Here is an 11,183-nt window from a genome sequence, read left to right on the forward strand (position 1 = left end):
CCAATTTATTTGAGCATGAGCTTTCGTGAGCTACAGGATGCATCCGAGGAAGTGAGCTGTAGCTCACGAAAGCTCATGCTCCAATAAATGGGTTCGTCTCTAAGGTGCCACAAGTTCAGGAATCTTTTCCTTCTTGCGACAGGTTTCCACTCCCTCAGTAGGTAACACAATCACACACCTTCCTGCTCTCCTTGTGCCCTGGTAGGATCTCACCCGGATTAGACAGAGTTGCTCCACCCTTTCCCACCCACACACTAGCAACAGGCAAAATAGAAGCACCAGAATTGTCTGGTCTCTGGGATTTTACATAGACACTAACTGGATGCGACCTAGTTACAGGGCCATTCTCCCGAGCAGACACAGACTTAGGACCATTCCCTTCCTGGGCTTTAGCTGAATCCAGAACCAGCTCTGAGACAACTGCACGACCCTCAACCATCACAGGCTGCAAGGCCCCTTCTGTCTGCTCCACAGACAAAGAAGAGCCGGACAAACTTTCTCCTTTCCCAGACAAACAGCTTGGGACCTCTCTCCCCTTGTTCCAGCACACAAGGCTGGTCACAGACAGCTGCTTGGAGATCAGGGTAGCTCCCTCCATAGGCAAGTCAATATCCCTGACAGACACGGGCACGTTTCCTTCACTCTCACAATTCTCCACCCAGCTAACAGGTAAGGTCCAGGGACACTCGTCTTCCACCCTCCTCGCCTTCCCCCACTGCTGACTAGACACAGCCATCAGCTCACAAGGCTGCCTAGGCTCATCCAGACTTTCCTTACCAAGCACCTTGCCACTCCCAATGGATCCCCTGCCCTGCCTGTGGGTCCCCCCGCTCTGCTGGGGTCTCAGCTCCCACTGCTCAGCGCTGCCCTTGCTGTCCCAGTGGGGGTAGGCAGTGAGCTCTCTGCTTTCCTCACTGCATCAGCACCAGCCTGAGCCCCCTGAGCCCCCCTCTCCGGTGTGCAAGGGGGCGGGGAGCATCTCTCTGTCCCACCCAGCCCCAGGGGTCTGGTTACAGGCAGGCAGGTAGCCTGAGCCTAGCAGCTCCTCCCCCATGCCAGCCAGGTCATCTGCATTTTCACTGACCATTTCTCCACCGATTGGTTCCCTGGATTCAAATTCAAACCCTTGGCAGTTACCGGAGCAGGGCCTGGATCCTGTCCCAAAGAGACACAGTCACCCCCCAACAGGGTCTCGCTGCTGGTATCCTGGAAAACCCCAACGACAGGCCAGCCCCACCCCTCCTGGGTCTGCACAGGGATCTGGGCCTCAGGCAGGGTGAGGGGCTTTGTTCCTGGGACCCTCACCCAGCTCACACAGCCCCTCGGCATCTGAGGCTGCACCACCCGGGGCCAAACAACAGTTCTCTCTGTCCCAGGATCTCGCCACCCCAGGAACGTCTCCCCATTGACCATCACCTTCTGCTCCCACTGGAGGTCCCAGGGGCCTGGCCCAAGGAGACTCCACACAGACATATAGGTTGGGGTCAGGAGTGGGAGCCTGTCCATTTCCCCACCCATCGGGCTGACAGAGTCTATGGTCTTGGGACCCAGCAGGAAGTCCTGCTGGGTCCCAAACAACAGGAACATGGTCTAAAACAGAGCTTGCAGGTGCAGAGAACAGGACCCCTCAGCTGGGTCCATTTTGGGGGGCAGTGAGCCAGACAACCACGTCTACACTTCACTCCATGTCCCAGTGTGACAATGTGACGCAGCAGGGAGAGGGGAGTGTTGACCTGGGAATGTGCCCTGGGGATGGGAGACCTGAGAGCCTGTCACCTGAGCCAGGAGGGGGAGGGGGAGGTAACACCTCTGCCCGGGAATGTGGACAGAGGCTGCAGGAGGGAACCTGCTGGGTGGGTTTAGTTTCAGTTTGGGGCTGGGTGGAGGAACACAGGGAACCCCAGGGCTGGGGTCTAAGCTCCCTGCTCCCCCAGAAGGACTTGACTGAGGGGTCCTGGGTGTACCCACAAACTCTGTTTTGGACTGTGTTCCTGTTGTCCAATAAACCTTCTGTTTTACTGGCTGGCTGAGAGTCTCAGTGAATCCCAGGAAGAGGGGTGCAGGGCCCGGACTCCCCTACACTCCGTGACAACTGGTGTCAGAGGTGGGATCTACTGCACCCCGTGAATGGATTCAGATTCAGAGAGAGACAGTTTCAGGGGGCGGTTAACCCCTGGGAGTGTGTGACCAGAAAGAAGGACTTTTGCAGTAACAGGGTCCCCCGGGGGATCGCAGCGAGCAATCCCAGGGGTGGAGGAGTCTGCAGCTCGACCCTGGCAAAGACGTGGTGACCTCGAGAAGGACTGGCACACTAAGGGCTTTTCCTGGAAACCGTGGAAAGCTGCCCGGCCTGCGAGTGGCCAGCAGGGAGATGTACGCTAAACACCTGAAGAGCGACCTGGTGGAGCTGTGCAGGCAGAGGGGGCTGCGCATCGGGAGGTCCACCAAGGAACAGCTGATTGCCCAGTTGGAGGAGGGGGATCGCTTGGATGACCCGATCCCTGTCCCTGAGGGAAGCCGCCCAGCGGACGCAGCGTGGGCCCTGGGGCCTGACCGGGCTGCGAAGGGTCAGACTGCTGCTGAGGACATCCCAAGACCCTTCCTACCTAGGGCTGGGGGAGGGGTTGGGGGAAGCCCAGGAAATACCGAGGGCACCCTGACCCCAGCAGCCAGCAGGGGATCCTCCCGGCGGAGCTCCCCATCCCTGGAGCGGAGGCGGCTGGAATGGGAGAGGGAGATGAAAATGAGGGAGCTGGAGGATCATGAAAAACAACGTCAACATGAGGAGAAACAACGTCAACATGAGGAGAAATGATGTCAACATGAGCAGGAGGAGAAGGAGAGGGAACGTCAGGAGAAGGAGAAACAAAGACAGCATGAACAGGAGCTGGCCAGGCTGAGGAGCAGTGGGGCCCCGGCTGCGGTGAGTGAGGGGGGACCCAAGACTGCAAGGAACTTTGATAAGTGCTTCCTGGCCCAGCGGAAGGAGGGGGAGGACATAGATAGCTTCCTGACGGCCTTTGAGAATGCCTGTGAGCTGCACAGGGTTGACCCTGCAGACAGGCTCCAGTTCCTCACCCCCTTACTGGACCCCAAAGCCGTGGAGGTGTACAGCCGAATGACAGGGGCGGAGGCAGGGGACTATGAACTGTTCAAACAGGCCCTGCTCCGTGAATTTGGGCTGACCCCCAAGATGTACTGGAGAAGGTTCCGGAGTCAGCGTAAAAAGCCTGAGGTCACCTACCTACAACTGGTCAACCGGATGCAGGGGTATGCCCGCAAGTGGACAGCTGGGGCCCGAGCTAAAGAGGACCTGCTGGACCTAATCGTACTGGAGCAACTGTATGATCAGTGCCCTTCCGACCTGAGGCTGTGGCTGGTGGACAAAAAGCTCGAGAACCCCCAGCACGCAGGGCAGCTGGCCGACGAGTTTGTGAACAGTCGGTCAGGGGGTAGCCGGGAGGAGTCCCAAAAGAACAGGCCCCCCCCCCCCGATGCAGAGAGAGAGTCACCATGGGGCCTCCCAGCGGGGAAATAGGGAGAACCCCCTCCCAAGGGGAACGCCTGGCGTCGGGCCCCTCCGACCCGCTCGAGGGGACCAACGTGACCTGAGCTGCTATCACTGTGGCCAGAGAGGCCACGTACGGACCCAGTGCCCTGGGCTCAGGGACAAACTGAGCTAACCCAACCTACCCAGGGTTAACTGGGTAAGGACTCAGCTGGACGAGGGCAGACAACCCAGGAAAGGGGGGCTACCAGTTTACCACCTGCGCAGGAGGAAAGAGTACCCCAGGCCAGCTCCGCCAGAGGGCTGGAGGCTCTGGACTCAGGGTGCTCGGTTTACAGGGTGGGCGCGGGGCTGTCCCTCCGGAGAGAGTGCCTTGTTCCCCTGGAGGTGGATGGGAGGAAGGTCAATGGATACTGGGATACGGGCGCGGATGTGACGCTGGCCCGGCCTGAGGTGGTGGCCCCAGATCGGGTGGTGCCCAACACCTACCTGACACTGACAGGGGTGGGCGGGACCCCATTTAAGGTGCCCGTGGCAAGGGTACATCTGAAATGGGGGGCCAAGGAGGGCCCCAAAGATGTGGGGGTGCACCACCATTTGCCCACTGAGGTTTTGATGAGGGGAGACCTAGAGGACTGGCCAAGCAAGCCCCAGACTGCCCTGGTTGTGACGCGTAGCCAGAGCCGGCGAGGGGCACTGTGCCCTGATCTTGGGAAGGGTACCACACCGGAGGCGCAGGACCCTACCCTGGTGGGGAGGGAGCGCCGAGGGGCACGGCTCAGAGAGGCAGAGGTCTCAGACCCGGCCAGCGAGAGGGAACCGGGCCCCGTCCCTGCCCCAGCCGCTGAGTTCCAGGCCGAGTTGAGGAAAGATCCCTCCTTGCGGAAGCTCAGGGACTGGGCCGACCTCAGTGTGGGGTGGACCATGAGGAGAGGCTGCCAGGAGAGGTTCCTGTGGGAGAAGGGGTTCCTGTACCGAGAATGGGCTCCCACAAGGGAAGTAGAGTCCTGTGGGATCAGGAGGCAGCTGGTGGTCCCCCAGAAATATCGCCGCAAGCTCCTGTACCTGGCCCACGACATCCCCCTCTCAGGGCACCAGGGAATCCGGCGCACCCGGCAGAGGTTGCTACAGAACTTTTACTGGCCCGGGGTCTTTACCACGGTCCAGCAGTATTCCCCATCCTGTGCCCCCTGTCAGAGGGTGGGGAAGGCCCGGGACAAGGGGAAAGCGGCTTTGAGACCTTTGCCCATCATAGAGGAGCCTTTCCAGAAGGTGGCCATGGACATCGTGGGGCCTCTCAGCAAGACGACCCAGTCGGGGAAGAAATACATTCTGGGGGTGGTAGATTTTGCCACCCGCTACCCCGAGGCAGTGCCCTTAGCTTCCATTGAAGCAGACACCGTGGCCGATGCGCTCCTGACCATTTTCAGCCGAGTGGGGTTCCCCAAGGAAGTCTTGACAGACCAAGGCTCCAACTTCATGTCGGCCCTGCTCCGGTGCTTGTGGGAGAAATGTGGGGTCCGGCACGACTGGGCCTCAGCTTATCACCCCCAGTCCAATGGGCTGGTGGAAAGGTTCAATGGGATGCTAAAGATGATGCTGAAAACCTTTATGAACCAGCACCCGCAGGATTGGGACAAGTACTTACCTCACCTGCTGTTCGCGTACAGGGAGGTGCCCCAGGAGTCTACCGGATTTTCGCCTTTCGAACTGTTATATGGCAGGAGGGTGAGGGGCCCCCTGGACCTGATGAGAGACGAGTGGGAGGGGAAGGCCACTCCCGATGGAGAGTCAGTGGTGGAGTATGTCCTGATCTTCCGAGAGAGACTGGCTGAACTCATGGGCCTGGCCAGGGAGAATCTGGCCAGAGCCCAGAGGAAGCAGAAGGTCTGGTATGACCGCACGGCGCAGGCCCGTGCCTACGCCACCGGGGATCAGGTGATGGTTCTCATCCCCGTGAGAAAAAACAAACTACAGGCCGCCCGGGAGGGCCCTTTCAAGGTTGTCAAGCAGCTAAACGAGGTAAACGATGTGGTGGAGCTGTCGAACCGGGCGCACCACCGCCGGGTGTACCATGTGAATATGATGAAGCCATATTATGCCAGGGGGAATGTGGTGTTGGCCGTGCGTGGACAGTGGGAGGAGCAGGGAGATGACCCTTTAGTAGATCTATTCCCTGGGACCAGAGCTGGTTCCCCCCTGGAAACAATTCCCCTCTCGGATCAGCTAACCCCTGCCCAGCAAGCTGAGGTCAGGGGGGTGCTGCATCCGTACCGACAGCTGTTTTCCAGCCAGCCTGGACGCACTAATCTGACTGTCCACCGGGTGCAGACGGGGTCGCACCCGCCGATAAGATGCTCCCCCTTCCGAGTCACAGGGAAAACTGCTCAGGACCTGGAAAGAGAGGTCCGGGACATGCTGGCTTTGAGGGGGATCCAGCCATCGGCCAGTCCTTGGGCCTCGCCGGTGGTGCTGGTCCCCAAAAAGGATGGGTCGATCCGGTTCTGTGTGGACTATCGGAAGCTCAATGCCATCACTGTATCTGATGCCTACCCCATGCCCAGGCCGGACGAGCTCCTAGACAAGCTGGGAGGAGCTCGGTACCTCACCACCATGGACCTTACAAAGGGCTACTGGCAAGTGCCGCTGGATGCAGATGCCCGGCTGAAATCGGCCTTTATCACCCCTCTGGGTCTCTACGAGTTCCTGACCCTGCCTTTCGGCCCCAAGGGAGCGCCGGCCACCTTCCAGCGCCTGGTGGACCAGCTACTGAGGGGGATGGAGAGTTTTGCCGTGGCGTATATTGATGACATCTGTGTCTTTAGCCAGACCTGGGAGGACCATGTGTCCCAGGTTAGACAAGTGCTGGACTGACTCCAGGGGGCTGGGCTGACTGTAAAAGTGGAGAAGTGCAAGGTGGGGATGGCTGAAGTATCTTACCTGGGCCATCGGGTGGGGAGCGGCTGCCTAAAGCCGGAACCCGCCAAGGTGGAGGTGATCAGAGACTGGCCCGCTCCCCACACCAAAAAGCAGGTCCAAGCCTTTATTGGGTTGGCAGGATACTACCGAAGATTTGTACCCCACTTTAGCGCCATAGCCACCCCCATCACTGAGCTATGCAAGAAGGGGAAGCCAGACAAGGTGGTCTGGACCGAGCAGTGCCAGGAGGCTTTCCGGGCGCTGAAGGAGCCTCTGGTCAGTGGCCCAGTTCTGGCAAACCCAGACTTTGACAAGCCCTTTGTGGTGTTCACCGATGCCTCCGACACGGGACTGGGGGCGGTGTTAATGCAGGAGGATGAAAAGGGGGAGAGACACCCCATCGTGTACCTGAGCAAGAAGTTGCTACCCCGGGAGCAACACTACGCGGCCATCGAGAAGGAGTGCCTGACCATGGTGAGGGCCCTCAAGAAACTAGAGCCCTATCTCTTCGGGCGACACTTCACCGTCTACACCGACCACTCTTCCCTGACCTGGCTGCACCAGATGAAAGGAGCCAACGCCAAGCTCCTGAAGTGGAGCCTGCTCCTGCAGGATTAGCACATGGACGTGGTCCACGTGAAGGGAAGGGCCAACCTGATAGCGGACGCGCTGTCCCGGAGAGGGGGCCCCGAACTTCCCCAGGTCACTGGTCAGCGTGACCCCGCTCAGTTCAGTCTCGAAGGGGGGAGAGATGTGAGGATGTAACTCAACAGGGAGGGGGGAGTGTTGACCTGGGAATGTGCCCTGGAGATGGGAGATCTGAGAGCCTGTCACCTGAGCCAGGAAGGGGAGGGGGAGGTAACACCTCTGCCAGGAATGTGAACAGAGGCTGCAGCAGGGAACTTGCTGGGTGGGTTTAGTTTCAGTTTGGGGCTGGGTGGAGGAACGCGGGGAACCCCAGGGCTGGGGTCTAAGCTCCCTGCTCCCCCAGAAGGACTTGACTGAGGGGTCCTGGGTGTACCCACAAGCTCTGTTTTGGACTGTGTTCCTGTTGTCCAATAAACCTTCTGTTTTACTGGCTGGCTGAGAGCCTCAGTGAATCCCAGGAAGAGGGGTGCAGGGCCTGGACTCCCCCACACTCCGTGACACCCAGCCAGCCCCAAACTGAAAACTCCCTCCAGCCCCTTCTCCCCTGGGCTTTGTTCCTTTCCAGGGCCAGGAGGTCACCTGATTCCTTTGTTCTCCAACCCTTTAGCTCTCACCTTGGGGGGGTAGGGGCCCAGGTCATCAGTTGCCAGGAAACAGGGTGTCGGCCATTGTCTGTGTCCAGACTCCTGCACACACCTGCCCTCTAGGGCTCTGCAATGATCATACACCCTTAACCCACCCCCTAGACACTTAAGAACTGCATAGGGGAAACTGAGGCACCCCCACACTATTCAGAGGAAACATTAAGAACAGTCCCACTTTGTCACATCTCTCCCCCCTTCGAGAACGAACTGAGTGGGGTCACTTTAGCTGGTGACCTGGGGAAGTTCGAAGCCACCAATGTTCCCATGGATTCCCCAGCATCTCTCCCATTCCTTGGTGGGAGTTACACCATAAATGGACTCGCTGTGGGAAGCGCACGGAGGGGCAGAGGATGCTGAATGCTCCGAGGTCAGACCCAAGAAGGGGGAAGCCGTGTGAGCTGTGTTTCCTGGGGACAGGCTGCTCACAAAGAGGAGACTTCCCCAGAGTCCTGCCTGGCTTCGTAGGGAGCAGTTCCAGAGCATCACCCGGGGACTCCATGAGAGGGGGCTCTTCAAGGGCTGCCCAGGACCCAGTTGTTTTGACGCCCGGACGCTGAGATGCCTTTCCGTGGCCTGGGGTCGTGGGCCTGCTTGGGCAGCGCTGCTTGTTCCTGTGACGGGCACGGGCAGTGTCGTGGGCGAGGGCAGGGACAGACACATAGGGAAGCTGACAGCTGGTAGCCAGACTTCCTGGTCAGGGCTGGATTAACCCATTGGGGTCCTAGGCAAAACACACATAGGGGCCCTACCCAGTGATGCATAACAGCACGGCATCAGACAGCCCACTCCCTGCAGCTGGGCTGGCCGTGCTGTGGCTGCTCTGGGACCAGCTGTGCGTCCTTTTGCTGCTCATCATGGCTGGGGGGGGTGTCGCACCTCCACTCAAATTTCCCAGGCCATAGAGTGCACCGTTTGGCTGTTTGTCGGCCCCCAGGTCCCTCCCCCAACATGTGGGCCCCAGGCATGTCTAGTGTGCATAGGCGTTGATCCAGCCCTGTTCCTGGCACTGGGCACCGCTGGCTCACAGGCCAGTCCCTGGGGAAGGGTGGGAGCAGTGGCTGCCCTGGCCCTGGGATGGGGCTGGGTGGAGCTGTGCCAGCCCTGAGCTCTCGTTCTGCAGGGCCGCTGGAGTTCTCAGGGGCTCTTGCTGGGGATCGGGGCCTATGGCGGAGCCGCCCTTTAGTGCCGTTTCTTACTGGCTCACTGCGTGTGACGGGGAGAAACCGCCTGCCACTGCCCTCCTCCCTCCGGCTGTGTGCAGAGGTGTGGATCCAGAGACCCAGCCTGGGACAAGCTGAGACTCATGGGATAGGATGGGCAAGGCACTGGGCAAACACAGAAACGCCAGAAAACAAGGCAATAAAAGTGAATAGCTATGTAAGGAACTGTCTGTGGAGCTAGGCCCAGGGCATAGGGCCAGGCAGCACCACCCCAGGTACATAAGAACGGCCAGACTGGGTCAGACCAAAGGTCCATCCAGCCCAGTATCCTGTCTACCAACAGTGGCCAGTGCCAGGTGCCCCAGAAGGTATGAACAGAACAGGTGATCATCTAGTGATCCTTTCCCTGTCGCCCATTCCCAGTCTCTGGCAAACAGAGGCTAGGGACACCATCCCTGCCCATCCTGGCTAATAGCCATTGATGGACCTGTCCTCCAGGAACTGATCTAGTTCTTTTTTGAAGATAGGGGCCAGGGAGCCCTGGATGGGCCCTGGCATGGGGCTAGGCAGACTCCTGGAAACCCTCCAGACACACCAAGGGCATGGTGCCAGCCAGAGCCTCAGGGGCCTGGTCCCCTGAGCTGCCTGTGACGAAGTGGGACTGTTCTTGATGTTTCCTCCGAGTGTTGTGGGGGTGCCTCAGTTTCCCCGATGCAGTTCTTAAGTATCTAGGTGGTGGGGTAAGGGTGTATGATCATTGCAGAGCCCTAGAGGGCAGGTGTGTGCAGGGGTCTGGACACAGAGAATGGCCGACACCCTGTTTCCTGGCAACTGATGGCCTGGGCCCTTCCCCCCCTGCAAGGTGAAAGCTGAAGGGTTGGAGAACAAAGGAATCAGGTGACCTCCTGGCCCGGGACAGGGACAAAGCCCAGAGGAGGAGGGGCTGGAGGGAGTTTCAGTTGGGGCCTGGCTGGGACATGGAGTGAAGTGCAGACGTGGTCGTCTGGCTCACTGCCCCCCAAAATGGACCCAGCTGAGGGGTCCCGTTCTCTGCACCTGCAAGCTCTGTTTTAGACCACGTTCCTGTCGTCTAATAAAGCTTCTGTTTTACTGGCTGGCTGAGAGTCCCATCTGTCTGCGAAGTTGGGGTGCAGGACCCTCTGGCTTCCCCAGGAGCCCCGCCTGAGCGGACTCGCTGGGGGAAGCGCACGGAGGGGCAGAGGATGCTGAAGGCTCCAAGGTCAGACCCAGGAAGGTGGAAGCTGGGTGAGCTGTGTGTCCGGCAGACAGGCTGCTCACAGAAAGGCGACTGCCCCAGAGTCCTGACTGGCTTCATGGGGAGCAGTTCCAGAGCATCGCCCAGGGACTCCGTGACAACTGGTGGCAAAGGTGGGATGTACTGCACCCCGTGGATGGCACTTCCTGCAGTAAGTGACTGGGGAGCAGTAACACGAAGGGGGATTGCCGAGGACCAGGCCTGCTGAAGGCTCAGAGAGGAGCGGTTTCGGGGGGCAGTTAACCCCTGGGAGTGTGTGACTAGCGAGAAGGACTGTGCAGTAATGGGGTCCCCCTAGGGACTGCAGTGAGCACTCTCAGGGGCGGAGGAGCCTGCAGCTTGGCCCGGGGAGAGAGAAGGACTTTTGCAGTAACAGGGTTCCCCTGGGGATTGCAGCGAGCAGTCCAAGGGGCGGAGGAGTCTGCAGCTCGACCCTGGCAAAGAGGTGGTGACCTCGAGAAGGGCTGGCACACTAGGGGTTCTCCCTGGAAACCGTGGGGAGCTGAGAACACACGGGCCTGTGAGTCCACAACAACTTGGGAGGAGCAGAGTGATGGCCTGTCCCCATCTCCTTAAGAAGGACATTGTAACCGTGTGCAGAAAGAGAGGGTTGAGCGTTGGAAAGTTCACCAAACCAGAGTTAATCGTGCAGCTGGAGGAGGATGACCGCTCTAAGGAACAGATTCCTGACCCCAATGGGGCTATAGCAGGATCTGGGAGCCGTTGGAGTGGGAGCCAGGCATCGCCAAGACTCCTGTCCCCGACCAGACGGGGGTCTTCACGATCGGGTTCCCCATCGGGGGATCGAGACGGACGGGATTGGAGCTGAGTCCAAGGGAGCAAGAGGACTGTGGGAGACAGCGAGAGCCCGAGAAAGAGCTGCAGAAGCAGCAGCAGCATGAACTGGCGGTGGGAAGTGGAGAGGCCTAGGGGACCTCCCCGGGGTGAGTGGGGATAGACCCCGGGGGGCCAGTTCCGCAGGGAACCTCGAGACTAAATTGCTGCCCCTGGTTAAGGGGGGGGGATGT

This window comes from Lepidochelys kempii, chromosome 24 (genome assembly GCF_965140285.1).
Source record: "Lepidochelys kempii isolate rLepKem1 chromosome 24, rLepKem1.hap1, whole genome shotgun sequence".
Lineage (NCBI taxonomy): Eukaryota > Metazoa > Chordata > Testudines > Cheloniidae > Lepidochelys > Lepidochelys kempii.